Here is a 15,922-nt window from a genome sequence, read left to right as displayed (position 1 = left end):
CAACCCCTTACCAGCTGCAGGATCTCTCCATCCAGAGCTGCAACCCGCAAGAAGCAAATACCTCGCTCCAGGTGATCACATGAGCATGGCTTTGGGCCGTCTCCAACTCCTTCCACGCCATACCAGCTCCAGGGCTCTTCACCTCTTCCTCAGCTCTTCTCCACTCAGGACCAGACTTTGATCATCTTGCCAAACATGTCCACACCACCAAAAATGAACAACAGCAATTAACACTTGCGGCACTATGCGCAGGTCTCACAGCACCAACGGGACAGCACCCCCTCCCTCCCAACCAGGGGTACAACAGCAGCTTGGACTGGCCCTACTAACAAACCGCAGGGGGCTGCAGCTACACCCCTCCCAAGTGAGGGGATCAATTTAAATGCAAACACAACCCCCCTTTCAGTCCTGGGAAGAACAAAGTAACAAGTGCTGCAGTGATTTTTAAGAACAGAAGTACAAAGACAGACACCAGTGACACACCCAGAGAGATGAGACATAAATGCAATTCCCAGCACTGAAAGGAGGCATGTGGCAACAGGTACAGCCAGGCAGAGACCCAATCCTCTGTCCCACCGCAACCTGGAGATCTTTGCACAGACTCAGAGCAACTCTGGGCCAAGCCAGCCCAGCCATACACCACTCATCTCAGAGGCACTCCTAGGTGCCATGGCCCTCCGCTTGAGTAGCCCTGCCCTGGGAGCGTGCAGCTCAGGACACCAACCCAGAGCAGGGACTTCCCAGCCCACCCAGACACCCCCACTCAAAACACCACCCCCGCTTGAGGTAAGTCCACCTTCCATCACGCTACTCCTCCTGCTCTATCCTCCATCACCATGGCATGCCTCCACTTCTTTGCATCCATCTCCAACCCAAAGTCTCTCCACAACAGCCAGGATCCTGAAAGACAAAACAAGACATGAAGCCCACAGGGTCAATCAAGACCAGACTGAAATCCCTCCCAAACAGCATACACACACATCCAGGCCCCACCACCCAGTGTCTCCAAGCTCCCAGAAGCCATCCCTGTGCCTTGCAACAAACTGACAAATCAAAGACAACCCCACACCGATCCAAGGAAGCTTGCACCTCCCCCGGGCTGTGACCATGTCCCGCTCCAAGGCAGCTAAGGACACAGGGGCAGAGGCCTCACCACAGGGAATCCAGAAGCACACACCCAGCCTCTTGCTCCCTCCTCTACCCTCCACGAGTCATCAGCTCTAGGTCTCTTCATTACACTTGCTTCTCAGACCCTAGAAACTTTAGCAGAAAGGCCAACCAACCCCCCCACAACCAAAAAAAACCTACAAGCAACTCCACTTCCAGTCTTCACAGCACAGAAGGCAGAAAAACTCCCACCCAAAGTGTTACAGAAGCAGCTCTATTCCACCCCGCACCCCCTCCATAGGAACCAGTCATCCCCTCTATAAGTTTTCCCCTTCCAGAGGCTTATTGTCTGTCCAGAGCGCTCCGATGGGTTCTCTCGGCAGCTAATCACAATGCTTAACGAAACAACCACAGTACTCTGGAGCCTGCCCACAGATGCACGCAGGCTGGGGGAGGGGGAAGAAGAGAAATCAGGCCCCTCACTGCTTCCCCCCCCACAGCCCTCAGCAGAGCCTGCCAATACGAGCTGCTATGCATTGCACAGCCCCCGAGTCGCAGGGGGCAGGTGCTTCCCTCCGCAGCAGCCGTTTCCCTCAAGGCTGCCCAGGCAGGGTGCTAGCTGCATGGCTGCAGCCCCAGCTCACAGGCTGCACCTGCTGGATCCAATGGTGCACCGGTTTCTGGAAACCTGGCTGTGCTCAGAGAAGCCCAGGGAGCACAAGAGTGCCCAGGGAGCACAAGAGTGACTCTTGAAATCAAATTACTGCTTTTTTAAATTTTTTAATAAAATTAGTCGTTGTTGTAGATGTTCTCTTTTTAGAATATAACTCGGTATTTTTCTGCTTCTGAGATGACAAAACCCCTTCCTGAAGGGAGTGTTTCCAGGGGGCAAAGAGAGGGACTTCCAGTGGCAAAGGTCAGGGTTACGGGATAGGACTCGCAGCCACAGGACGGCGACCAAGGGGCAGGGCACCGAGCCAGGGGCAGGGCTGCAACACGTGCCACCACTTGGTGAGTGGCCCTGCACCTGAAATAATTGCTGATGCTGTGTTAAAGTACGCACTCAAAGGGTACCTAAAAATCCTGGACTTCAATAAATACTCTTGGAATAAAAATGTAATTCCTAGTGTTTTGGGGGCTGCAGCTAGTAAACTAGCATTAAACACAGCAGTTAACCCAACCCAGCACAAAGGAGTTTAGGAGCGGCTGACACACAAGGGCAGACGCTCTCCGGGGCCACAGGCAGAAGCAGCCCCGGGCACCGCAGGCCCCTGCTGCAAAACGGCGGCCTGCGAGCGCAGAGCTCAGGACGCCGCCCCACAGCGGGACCGCTCACCCCCACCTCGCACGAGTCGCATTTCTGCCAGGCCCCGAGACCAGCCGGCCGCAGCTGGCTCCCGGCACCCGCAGGGTCAAGCCTTCCGCCCCCGCCCCCCGGGCCCCAGGCAGGCCAGGCCAGGTGAGGCTAGGGCACCTCGGGCCAAGGCCCAGAGCAGGCAGGGGCCGGAGCCCAGGGGAAGGCCCAGCCGGCACAGGGGACACTCCTCGCACCCAGGCCCCGCGGCCCCCTTCTCCTCGGAGACCAGGCACCGCGGCGGAAAGACCCGCCCCGACTCGAGGCAATTAACGCGGGCAATTAACAGCACTCCCAAGCCAGGACTCGGACCGAGGGCAGGTCTCAGCCAACGGCTCCCAAAACACCCCCGGCCCCAGCAAAGCAGGGCCCCAGGCCCCCGAGGGACAGCACCCCACGGAGCAGCGCGCCCGCGCCCGCCGGGCTGGGAGCAGTGCAGAAAAAGCGGCGGTTTAACAACACGAAAACGGGGACGGACAAAGCGCAGGGACACGGGGCAGCGCCGTCGCGGGGGACCGGGCACGCCCAGCCCGCACAGGCGGCCCCGCGCCAGGAGCCCGGCGCTCCCCGCAGCACGGCTCCTTCCCCAGCCCCGGCGCGGCGCGGCGCAGCCCACACTACTCCCGCCTCCAGCGCCCCTTCCGGTCACGTGCCGCGCCGGCCCGCGCTCGGCTTTTCACGGGACGAGAGCCTCGGGCGGGCAGGGAGACGGCTCCGCACGGGCCGCCGGGCCCCGCCCGCCCAGCGCTGCCCCGCCCCGGCGGCACGAGCCACACCTCGGCTTCCCGCTGTCGCGCCGGGACCCGAGGGTGGCCCGGCGGATCCCGCCCAGGCCCCCAGGAAGAGCTCCTGGGACCCAACCGCCCCCCGCTCCTGCCGCCCGCCCCGCGCACCCTGGCCCGGCCGCAGGGCAGTGCGCGCTGGGTCTAGCTCTGCCCCCGGGTCGGGCGGAGGGACCAGGACTACAGACTCTGCCCTCCCCACCCGCCAGCGCCGTCCTCAGCACGAGGCAGGGGCCGCTGCCACTCGCGGCACACCCCAGCCTCGGGCAGGTACGCGGTCCCGCAGCTGCCGGACTGCGCGGGCCCCAGGCAGGTCCTACCTGTGAGGAAGCGCTAGCGGGCATCAGGCATCACCGCAGCAGGTGCCGCCTTGTTGTGCAGAGCTGCGCACAGTCTTGTTCTGTGGCCGTGTGCGACAAGCACTCGTTTCCAGCACCCGTCCTGACCCCGGCTTGGCGCTAATGCCATAGCCCCCAAAACCTCTGCGGGTGAGGCACCTGACCCACTCAACCAAGAAGGAGCACCTGGCCCAGGCCCCACTACCCGGGACACAGCTTTAAACCCAACCCCCAGGTGTTGGCACCTGGCTCCCACCCCAGACCTTTGCTTCGGGTGTCTGCAGGACGGGGCGAGCTGGAAGGCAAAGGGGAGAGAAACTGCACCAATTTCAGACCTGCTGCCAGTCAGACCCACCACCTCCCACCCCGCGGGGGAGAACGTGCGTGGTGCTGCACTACTGCGTGGGAGACCTTTGAGGTATGATAGGCAAGCTCAGGCTGCAGCTTGGTCTCCTGCCTCTTAGCTGCCTGGGTGGCCACTGTAGTGGGACCTGCCTTTTGCATTTCAAGGGTAATCATCAAGGGAGCCGTAGCTGCGTTATTTCTGTGCCCGTGTCAGCCTGCGAGGTTCTGAGCGCAGACAGGCCGCAGTCTCCTTGGCCGAGGCCCGGCGGTAGCGAGCTGTTTGTAAGAACACGAAATGGGGGAACTCAGAAACCAAAACGGTACTGTGACACTAAGGAACCAAGCAGCAGTATGGGGAGCCCTTGCTGAGCCTCAACTTTGCCAAAGTGCTTTCAGCAGTGCCATGCCGGAGCCTGTCCTCGACCCGACTGCCTGCAGGACAACCCACCCGCTCCGCCCACAGAAAAAGCGTGGAGAACAGGCCGAGGTGTCCACCGGACCCTTCCCAGCAGGCACAACCTTCCCCATTTGCCCAGTCAACAAGAACTGTGCTCAGCTCAATCCTCGTCCTCGGGTCCAGTGCTGAAGCAGCCTCCGCTTGCTGTACAGGGCCCACGTCCATCTTTATACCCTAGCTCTGGTCACTGTGCCTCCAGGACAGGGGAGGACAGGAAGAGGCTCCCCACTTTCCTCCCTGTTGTCTACACCACCAGCCAAAGGGAGCAGAGAGGTTCCTCTGCAAGAGTTTAAAGGGTCACAGCGAGGTAGAGAGAAACGCTGCAAGGCTGCCTGGGGGCAGGGTAAAGGAACAGGAAGGAGGGAGGGAGGGACTCTCTGAGTCAGGGACCAGGATAGTGGGGGTTCTAGAGTGAAAAAGGGCAAGAACCACTGCTTTAAAAGTTGGCCAGGTAGCAGTGAGAGGGGCTTAAGAAAGGCTGTACCTGTGCTCGTGGAGGGAGGGAGGGAGACGGCAGCAGGAGCCAAGGTAAGCAACATATAGGACTCAGGCACAACATTCACCTGGCAAAGCTGTGCAACTCCTGCCACTCCTGGTTTAGGAAAGAGCCCCACGTTCCCCAGCCTGGTTGCGTGGCCTTGTGCTGCTATCGCTGCCCACAAACTTTCTCCTGCCGTCCGCTTCTGAAAATGATGGGGAGCATGCACGAACCCAAGTGTGCTTAGCGCTCCCCTCTCATCTTAGAGCAATCTAGGGAAAAAGCTAAGAAATTATTCCAACGCCTCCCTACTTGGGCACTCCTAGCAACGGCAAGGCCAGACTACCCTACAGATGAGCATCTCACTCTGTGTCGATGCTCTGCTCTGCTCACTTGGAGTTAAGTGCAATCTTTCCTTGCAGGGAAGGGCCGTTCTTTTGCCATTGTGCACCGTTGCTGACGTGACAGGTTGCTCCCCAGCAATCTCCACAGGCTGTGAAAGGACTCAAAAGAAAAAGGCAGGGGCCGAGACCCTGGGGAGGCTGCTTCTGCTGCAGCACAAAGAACAAACAACGCAGTGGCAACAGGCCGCTGGGGATGTCCCTGCTGCTGTCACGATTGGAGTGTGCTGCTCCTTGGTTGAACTGCTACAGGTTAGAACCAGTTTTCTTCACAGGTTGGATCCAGACCACAGGCCATAGGTTTTTTGACCCCTGTTTTACCAGGCCAACTGTAAGATGGGCATAGACACAGGCAACCTTTGGGGTATGACAGTACCTTTCCTCAGGATGCTGGGAAGGAAGGACTGAAAAAAGGGACTGTGATGCCTAAAACCTTGCTTCTGTCCGTCCAAACCATGCTGTTAGTGCCACACAAGACATCACAAAATTTCTTGCCTCCCCCATGGTTCCTGGACCTTCACAACAACAACATCACCTGCATACTTAAATCATTTTGTTTCTTTCTTCTGTCACCTGTTTGGAAACTTCCTTTCCTTACTGGGACCTGCCAGATTCTTTGTTGGCAAAGTACATGGGAAAACAAATAATAGTAAGTATCAGAACAGGCATAATGTTTGTAGTACTAACATTACTTACTGAAATTTGCTGAATGAAAGATGCAGGTCTCATCCATGCCTCTTCCTTCCATTCCCTCCCCCCTCCCCCAAACTATCCTGCATGGACATACAAGAAATAAGCTCCTGGGGGGGGGGGGGGGTGTCTCAAAAACAGGGTGCAGTCCCACAATTGAAGCCTGTACTACAAGGCTGTTTGCTTTCTTACCACAGTCCAGAAAACCAAGGTGTCACAGCCCACATTTCCCAAGCAGTGCAGGCTGCTTACAAGGGCCTGCCAACTGCTCCAGGCAGGGTCACTGCCAGCAGCGGCTAGCCCAGCCCTGGGGGAGGCAGGGGGAGACCTGGGCAGTCTGGGGTTGCTGAACCCTCACCCAACTTTGACCTCTGAGCCCCTGAACCTTCCCTCCCTCCTACCTCTTCCCCCAGGCACTTGGCCAAGAAGCCAAGAATGCCCCTGCCCCCAACCCTGGCCCTTTAACAATGACAGTCAACAGACAAGCAGTGAAGGAAGGACATGTAGCCTCCTCACCCCCAATCACTGACCAATGCAGTAAGACTCTACCATGGGCCCTGCTTTTCTTTTTCGTGTCCTTGTGATAAGGTACATGCAATTCTTGACAGATTTTGTTGGAATCTGACAGGCCACACTGAGCGCTTCCATTGCAGCCTTCAACTCGCACTCTGGGCTGTCACCCAGGTATCTTGGCCCCTCTGCCATGCCACTTCCCCTGCTCAGATGGCTCAGGTTTGCACAGGGGATGTGATGTCTCACAGGTATCACCCTGTAAAGCTCAGTGGGGGGGAGCAGAACAATTTTGCTTCCCTTCATGAGCGACATTCCTCCAAAGCATTCCTCTGACAGCTGCAGCTCACACATGGCACACCCCATGAATGGCAACACACAGCTGCAAGTCTTCATTGTAAACCCATGACCACACAGGACTTCTGCGGGCACCTCCGTGCATCTCCTTAAACCAGTCCTCCAGCACATATAGGAGACAGGGTGGGTACCCAGGGGAAGCACCAGGGAACAGAAGCACTGGGACACAACAGCTCCTGAAATGAGGAACAAGTAAAGAGGCAGGGAGGTTAAGAAGGTGGTGATGGGAAAGGGGAAGGAAGGCTGCAGGCAGATTCCCCCCTGTGTAGGCTGAGGATATGGTCAGGGCCTGACAGACCACACTGACTATTGCAGACGACGGACCTACCAGAAGCCTAAATTACAAATGACACGTACTTAAGCTGGCATACAATGAATAAGCCATGAGCCTACACTTACATCCCAAGGAACGGCCAAAGAGAGTGGAATAAGAATCTGTTTCTCAAGACTTTAATACCAGACAAGACCAAGAGCGAGTAGCTGCTTTCTGGAATGGTGGGAAACAGCGGCTATGAGCAGCAACTGGCGTTTGGTTTTGTGACCCTGTTACAAGTTAAAATAGGTCTAAATGGCAGAGTTTAACAAACACAAGGCAAGGAGCATTCCCAGGCAGGCAAGGAAAGAGAGGAGCAGTGTTCCTCCCTTCCAGAGTTGGAATTTTCCCAGGGACACAGGCCCCAGCCATCGACATGTCCCAAGTGCACAGAAAAATGGGTTCAGTCTCATTCCCAAAGTTTCAGCAAAACAAGTCTGCGTGACACCCGTCAGACTATCGGTTTGAAAAGCCCACGTAAAAATTAGGTTTAAACAAAGGGAAACTACAAAGACCTTTGCAAAGTGGAGACAACCTGCTGTTAGCCTCTTCCTCCCTCCTGCATCTCCCCAGCTGGTAGACTTGACAAACTGTATTGTGGTGTGACAAGTCACTAGGTGGGCATAGCACAAAGGGTTTATTCTTATGCCTCGAGGTGTGATCTATAAAAGTGCATATTATAGCCCTGTCTCTAGCTGCTTTATCCAGTTTGGAGGACCGGCTCAGAGGGACTGGAGCGTCACTGGGAAATGTCATTGTGTCTTCACTTTACATACAAAAAGGGTAATTGGCAGGGACCCAGGGTTTCCATTCGCCAAGGAAAAACGCAGTAAAACCCAGTTTGTCACCTTAAGGACCCCCCCCCCAAATGACTCTGAAAACCATGCTAAGCTTAGCCCTACTCACAAAAGTTAAAATACAGAATAATAATGCTAACTGCATAATGCAAGACGATGCGATTTCATGGCTAGGCCATCTGAGAAGGAATTATGAAGCATTTCTTCCACCTTATCTGGCTATATTCAGGATGATTTCACGCAGACTCTTAGTTGTCTGGTGCGTAACCGTATGAAATGTCTATCCTTGATTAATTAGTATGATAAATATTTCTTTTGCGACTAACTCATGTTTATGTGCCGAAAGACGTTCTCCATATGTAATAGATGTCTCCTCCTGATTTAGTACGTTTTTCCTAGCGGTTAATCAGTTTCTCAATATGTTCCAAACTGGATAACCTCTTGTTACTGAAGAAGGTAACTCGTTCAAATTAGAAATTTCTGATCACCAGTAATCAGCAGGTTTTTCCTGTCAATTACTGTTTGGGACTCTGTCTTGATTTACACATGCTAAACTAAGGGTATAAAAAAAGCAGTAAAGCAGCACACGTGCGTTTCAGGAGTGAAAAACCTCTCTGACACGGCTTGCTGATGCGCCCAACTTACTCAAGAAGTTGAAGAGAAACAGACCGCCTGTTTGGCAAGAAATCATCACCTTATAGCTAATTACTGGACTTTGATTTGGTTTGGAATCACTTGACTTGATCTTAAATACTTGTAGTAAATAAAGCCTTTCTGTCACTCATCGAACGAGGTGTCGTGTCAATCCCTGGGCTAGTCCGGAATCCTAGGTTTTTATTTGCCGACACCCAGCCCCCCCAGATTTTCTCTTTTAGATGAGAGAAATCCAGATTTTCTCCTTTAAAGGGGAACAGTATGACCACCGGTGGGTTTCTCCTTGCAGGCTGCCAGAGTTTCATCCTGCAAGGCTCTCGGGGGAATAGAAGGAGGGGTCACAAAGGGTTGCTATGCGCGTGTGAGCATGTACACACCTGCCCACAGCCTGGAGATTGGGTCCCCACAGGGAAGTCAGGTGCAGCGGGAGGTAGTGAATTGAGGCCCCCATAAATAGGGAGTGAGGGACTTGGGCAGGGCTGGGGCTTCTGCCCAGCTGTGCCCGTGCATGGGGCCTGGGGCTGCAATACACAGCTACAGGGCTTAGGTGAGGAGTGGGCAGAGGGCTTGACTGCCTGCCACTGCACACACTCCTGGGGGGATGGGGTGCACACGCCTCCGATTTGTGCACACTGGGGGCAGGTTGCCCATTGCAGGCTTGGTCTTCCAACCCTGCTGACCGCTGCAAAGCCTCTGTGGCCCAGTGGGTGAGAGCTGGCACAGGAGGGCAATATAGGGCACAGAAGCTCAGTGCCACCACCGTGACCCCTACACTACCACAGCAAGTTGCCCCCTGCCCGCCAGACAGCACCGGGGGTGGCAGCACAGAGTTCTTCCCCTTGCTGCTGCTGGGTAGGCACAGGGTGCCTCATCATGATAGCGTGGGACTTGCAGGGGCAGCACCAATCTTCCCTGCCCATCCCTGCTCTCTACTTCCACGCTGGGTCCTGCCCACTGGGCTCCAGAAACCCCAGGGGAAGGGCAACAGAGTGAAGTGCCCAAGCCCATAGCAGATAGCACGCACGCACCCCCCACAGGCTCTACTCAGGCTGTGCCATCCATGAAAGCGGGAGCTGTGCTCCGCTCCCCCCTCAGGCCACAGCAGCGGCCGCCTGACACATCCAGGACCCCGATCCAGTAACCCTGGCAACTGGGGTGCAGCATGTGGCTGTGGGTGCGAACTCGGAGGCACTGCCAGGGCCCAAGGGACCGTGCTTGGCAACTGACGGGCGCTGGCAGGCTAGGGGGCCATGGGTGGGGAGTGACGAGTACAGGAATGGCCACGAGGTTGTGCACTGGTAAGATTCCAAGTGGCTTTAACATTGGAAACATATCAATAAAACAGTGTTCAACCAATCCCTATATATATATATATAGTGGCATTTCCTTTTGATCATGAAAAAAGGTGGATTTGGGGGGCTAATCAGAGATTTTGTGATTTGTTTTTTCTTCTGAGAAAAGCAGGATCCCTGGTAATAAGTAAAGGAATGGCTACTTACCTAGAATGTTGTCTCTTAACCTGCAAAACTGTCCTCACCATAACAGAACTGTAGGCTTGTCTGTCAAAAGATTAAACAGTACCTGGTTCTCCATAACGTACATGACTGATTACAAACACCCTCTACGTCCATCACACACAGCTGAAACTGTATAAAGAAAAGTCGTCTCAAACTCCAAGCGATTTCAGGGCTGAGCAACAAGAGCCACAAATGGGACACTGGATATGCTGAGATCAGCCAAGGAAATCCAGGCTGAAATGCTACTGGCTAAAAGGTAAAAAAACAAAACAAAACAAAAAAAACTATTCCACCCCAACTCATACTCTCAGAAAAACTATCTGGCAATTTTTATCTGGAATGATTATACTTAGTGGACAAACGAGGCCCCTCGATGCAGAACCATATTCTGTCGTTGCTAAAGTACCGAGTGTCTGCTCGAGTCTAAGGTGAGGATTCTTAGGGAGTCCTGAACACTCCTCACCCTTCTTCTGCTATGCTACATTACTCCTCCCTCCCAATACTCTGATCCCAGAAGCTGTTCAGTCTGAAACACCATGAGTAGCATGTGAGAGAAGTCCTGAGGGAGTTGAGATGTATAGGTCAGTAATCACGTGCAATGTTAATGAGGTGACCTCCGGAAAGACGAACAGTCCCAGGCCTCGCCTCAGTTTCCCTGCTCTCCGCTCTATTGGCCAAGCGCTCCTTACCTCAGACAAACAGGGTGGAATACAGAAATTTCAACCTGAACTCTATAAAACCCTCGCACAAAGGTAGAGATGCGGGATTCTGGAACCGCCCTCAAACCTGGAGGATGGACTGCAAGGGGCCGTGTCCCCTTCCCACCCGGTACCGTGTATGCCTATGTATTCTTTGCTTTATGTAGCTGCTGTCAGCAAAAGTGCCTGACTACTAATATCCCAATAGACTGGTGTACATTTTTTGAAGGAACTTGCTCCAGCTTATCTTCTACTTCTCCAGAGCCATCCTGGGTGTAACATGTGCATCTGCACGCACAAAATACTGCCCACAGGCCAGATCCAGCATGGGGAGAGAGATTGTCTGTTCCTCGGTCCCGCCTGGCTCGGGCACCGTCCAGCCCGTGGCACATCGTGCCATCCCTGCGAATGCGGCAGGGCTGTGGCTGGACTGCCCTTCTAGGCAGCCTGGACAGCAGTGGCTCCTTCCAGCTGTCACTGCCACTGGTCCCAGCACCGTGCTACTGGCAGTTCCCCCACGCACAGCCCCGATCCCGCCCCACCCCGCCCCAGCTCTGGACTTAGCCCAGTGGAGGAGACCAGCCAGACCCGCACGCACAGCCCCGACCCTGCTCTGGGCTCACCCACCCACGCTGACCAATGGCACCAGCAGCAGCAGTCGAGCAGAAGCTGCTGCTCGATGAAAAAGAAAAACTGTTCCTCCCCTGCTGCTGGGTCCTTTTTTGCTGCAGCCGCTCATAGCTTGCACCCGTGCTGCCCTGCATCTCCTCTGCACTGCCGCTGCTGCCCCAGCAGTGATGGTGGCAGAGGCTCAGCAGGGCAACCTGGGTGCAGGCTCCAGGTAGCTGTAGCAAGAACAGCCTAGTCACTGTAAGAGGGAAGGGCCATTTTTCTCTCATGCCAAGCAGCAGCTTCTGCCCGACCGCTGCCAGTACTCATTGTGGGTGGGCGGTCTGGAGCAGGAGCAATGCGGGCGAGGGTTGGAGCTGTGCACGCAGGTTGTGACTGGTCCACTCTGGCTGAGGTGAGTCCAGAGCAGGCGTGGGGCAGGCTGGGATTGGAACTGGGATTGTCCACTGTTGGTAGTGGCAGGGATGAGCCGTAGAGCCCACAAGCTTGGCACATTTGGGGCTCGGGTGGAGGGGGGTGTTGACTGCCCTGCTGCAACTCCCCAAAACTGCCTGTGTGGCCCACAAGTCCAAATACTTGCCTGCCCCTGGCTGACACCAATGTCCACCATATACAGGAGACAATGCTACCACTGCACAGCCAGAGGAGGAGGGACAAGGAAACAAACAGAAAAACACCTTAAAGCTGAGAGAAGCAAAGAGCAGGGGGCAAAGGAGTATTCTCCCCACTTCCCCTACAACTCTCGAAAGGAAGTTGAAAAATGTGGTGCAGGCCTGCTGCAGACTGGGACAGGACAAGGGATTTCATGGGAAGCCTTCCGAGGAAGGATGAGACTAGGAGAGGCTGACAGAGGCTGTCAGGTAGGACAAGGTCACAGGGCCTGGATATTGGGCACATAAGGTTCAGTGGCTAACAAGTGCTGAAGCCTGCAGACATCAAAGTGCTCAACACCTCATCCTGGCACAGGAAGGGAGAATACAAAGGCTGTGGGGTCTGGGCCACTGGGATCCTGTGAGCCAAGGGGCAGGTCATTGCTTTTGAAGGGTGCTACCAGCAGTTAGAGGCAAGAGCTGCAGTCACTGGAGGTGTTATCATAGGAGCACGACACACAGATGATGTGCCTCCAGGCAGAAGCCTAAGCAGCTGCGGGTGCATTTTGCCCCATGAGAGTGTTTAAGGCAGAAACTCGTACTCACCTGTTACCCGTGGTGCCTTGGATATTTCCAAGTCCCACTTCTTTCACGCTGCAGCTCCTCGCTGACACATTTCTTCCATGAACAGGTGCACAAGGAGCAGTTGCAAAGAAAGGAAAGAACCACGTTAGACCGTTTCATTAGAGTGAGAAGACACACACCATTAAACGCACCGCAGTAGATGAAATGACCCCCATGGGCCAGCCCGGCACATTCCCATTCAGACTTATCAAATGACCACACACACACACACAAAATCACACTTTTCTACACACACTACTACAAAAAAGGTTTCCAAATCACCATGCATTTTCCCTCATACAACATAACCATATTTCCATATGCTTACCCCATTGCCACACAATTTTCCAAAGGTTGCACAAAACAGTTCCCAAATCACCCTAAAGTTACCACACCATTTTCTAAAAATTAAATTACCATATTTCCATGCAAAACCCCTATAGTTCCAAATGTCCTATATACCACAAGGTCCTAAATGCCACAACAAAAATCGCATGTCCAAACATTTCCAGGAAAAAGTTCACAAAGCACCACTGAACTCTCCCAATACCACCATATTTCCCCAAAACGTTTCTACAAAAAAACTTCCATATCACCACACAAAATGACCAACCTCCCACCTAAAAAAACCCACAAAAAAACCACCACACTGCCAGAAAAAAAGGTTTTCAAATCAGCACCAGTTTTCAACATGGAAACCACCACGTGTCCAAACACAGGCACACACATGCCCACAAAAATTTTTCCAACCCCTGCCCACCATTTCCCTCACACAACACAAGCATATTTCCACACTTACCCAGTCACCACAAACTATTCCACAAGTCCCACAACACACAAGTTCCACAAAAACAGTTCCTAAATCACCCTAATATTACCAGACCATTTTCCACACACACAAAATCACCAGATATATCCACTCACATTTTCACATACACCTGCCAAATCACCAGTTTTCCACGCAAAAAAATCACACTTCCAAAACAAATCCTTTTTCACCACACACCATCACATTTTCCACAAAAAAGCACATTTCCACAGACACGCTCCCCAGTCCCCACAGAATTCTCCCAATACCACGTTTCCCCAAACCTTTCCACCAACCCATCACCAAATTACCACAAAATGACTCGCCTCCCACCAAACAAATCAGCACTTCCAGATAAAAAGGGGGTTCTCAAATCACCACACAGAACAAACTGTTTTCCACACAAAAGTCGCCACATGCCCTCAAAAAAGGTTTCCAAATCCCCACACCATTTCCCCCACACAACACAACCATATTCCCATGCACACAAATTTCCAGTTCCCACAAACACCAGTTGCACAAACAGCTCCCAAATTACCCTAAAACTACCACACCATTTTCCACTGGCATAATCACCACATTTCCACAGAGTTCCTAAATCACCAGTTTTCCACACAAAAATCACGTTTTCTAACAAACAAGGTCCTTTCGTACCACACATCACCAGTTTTTCACAAAATTTTAACATTTCCACACACTCCCAAATAAACGTCCCAAATCCCCACAGACTTCTCCCAACGTCACAAAATATCTCCAAATATTTCCACAAAAACACCTCCAACTCACCACAAAAGATGTCTGGTTTTCCACACGCAAACCACCACAAGCCCACACACGAGCCCACAAAAAAGGTTTCCAAATCCCCAGACCATTTCCCTCACACAACACAGCCGTATTTCCATACAGTGAACCAATCCCCATACAATTGTCCACAGGTCCCACAACACACCAGTCACACAAACAGTTCCCAAATCACCCTAAAATTACCACACCACTTCCACACAAAATCAACAGATTTCCACACACATTTCTACAAGGTTCCCAAACCATCACGTTTCCACACAAAATAGCAGTATTTCCAAAAAAGGCACTATATCACCGCACACAATGACCAAATTCCCCCCAAACAATCACATTTCCACAATTTCCAAATACAGATCCCAACTCCTCACACAATTCTCCCAATACCACCATATTTCACACATTTCCACAAAACACCTCCAAATCGCCACACTACATGACCAACTTCCCACCAAAAAGATCATCACACTGCCACAAAAAATGTTTCCCAAGTCCCCACACAAAACGGGCAGCATGAAAACCCCCCGGTGCTCTCACAGCTCCACGCCACTGCTCACAGGCACATTTCCACCCCCTCCCCCGGGTCCGTCCGGCGCCGGGGCCTGCCCGCCCGCACCGCGCTGCCCCGCCGCGCAACGAGGCCGCACCAGGCGCCCCAGGAGAGCGGCGGCTCCGACCCCGTGCGGGGGGCGCGGGGCGAGCAGCGCGCCCAGGGCCAAGCGGGGCGGAGCGGGGCGGAGCAGCGTCCCGCCAGCACCAGCTCGAGGAGGAAGGGGCCGAGCTGCGGCACCGCGCACAGAACACTCGCCCGCCCCGCCGTGCCCTGCCCCGCCCGTGGCCACGGGGGATCCCGCCTGCAGCGCTGATGCCTCCGCTGGGCAAGCGGCTGCCTGACAGCCCCGAGGGCCGCGCACAGCACCCCGGTCTGCTCTGCCCCGAGCCAGCCTTGCAGACGGCCCCACACGTGCCGGCTCAGAGCTGCCCCTCGTGTCCAGAGCGCACGGCAGCGCCGGAGCCCGGGTGCTGCTGCGGAGCGTGCCCGCCACCCACCGGGCTCTGACTGACACCGGGAACCGCGTGTCCACCCCACGCCTGATAACGCTGCAGGCCCTGGCTCCCACGTGCTGCTCTAATGACGAGGCATCCTGCTTTTCCCCGATTAAAAAAAAAAAAAAAAAAAAAAAAGGCAAAATCTCTGATAAATAACCCCGCTAATTCTCAAATAAAAACACCAAAATGCCTGATTAAAATGAAAGGCCCCTCAACTCCTCCCCCCCCCCCCCCCGCTCTACCAGAGGGGGCCCTCAGCTGCCAGCACTATGGGGCCAGGGACCCGTGTCCATGGTGCCCTGCCCGGCAGGAGACAGCGGCTGCTGCAGCAGACCAAAGCCCAGCTCCCCCCACCCACTGCCTGCCTGCTGCAGGCTCAGGCTGGGTGGGGGGGTTCCCCATGTCACAACCCAGTGATTTTGGTGCCTCAGCACGATGGAATTTTCCCGCTACATGAGAGCCTCTTGCACAGTAAAGGTTTTCTGTTGCAGCAGAGAAACCCCGGTGCAAGAGAGTTCCCGCCATTCGAATGCAAATTTGTGTCCCGCTATTGGCCAATTCTAAATTATTCCTGCGTGGCGGCTAGCAATTGGCTTGCTAGCCGTTTAAAATTTTGTGCGA

At 54.1% G+C, this 15,922-nt stretch overlaps 1 long non-coding RNA gene across 48 annotated transcripts in view; it reads right to left on the bottom strand.

Moving 5' to 3' along the window:
• LOC132243365 (uncharacterized) overlaps positions 1–15,523 on the bottom strand; it is a 46,778-nt gene extending 31,255 nt beyond the window's left edge. For 25 of the 48 annotated variants that reach the window (XR_009454862.1, XR_009454879.1, XR_009454877.1 and 22 more), the window contains exons 1-2: positions 12,625–15,520; positions 12–10,142 (exon numbers count right to left, since the gene is read on the bottom strand). This is a non-coding gene — a long non-coding RNA (uncharacterized LOC132243365). Of the gene's footprint in view, positions 1–11; positions 10,230–12,624 lie in introns of all 48 variants that reach the window. The other 23 variants (XR_009454893.1, XR_009454897.1, XR_009454898.1 and 20 more) reach the window with 13 other exon arrangements.
• Between the last annotated feature and the right edge of the window lie 399 nt (positions 15,524–15,922).

This window comes from Alligator mississippiensis, chromosome 9 (assembly GCF_030867095.1).
Source record: "Alligator mississippiensis isolate rAllMis1 chromosome 9, rAllMis1, whole genome shotgun sequence".
NCBI classification, from domain to species: domain Eukaryota; kingdom Metazoa; phylum Chordata; order Crocodylia; family Alligatoridae; genus Alligator; species Alligator mississippiensis.
This window is presented reverse-complemented; position numbering and strand designations above follow the sequence as displayed.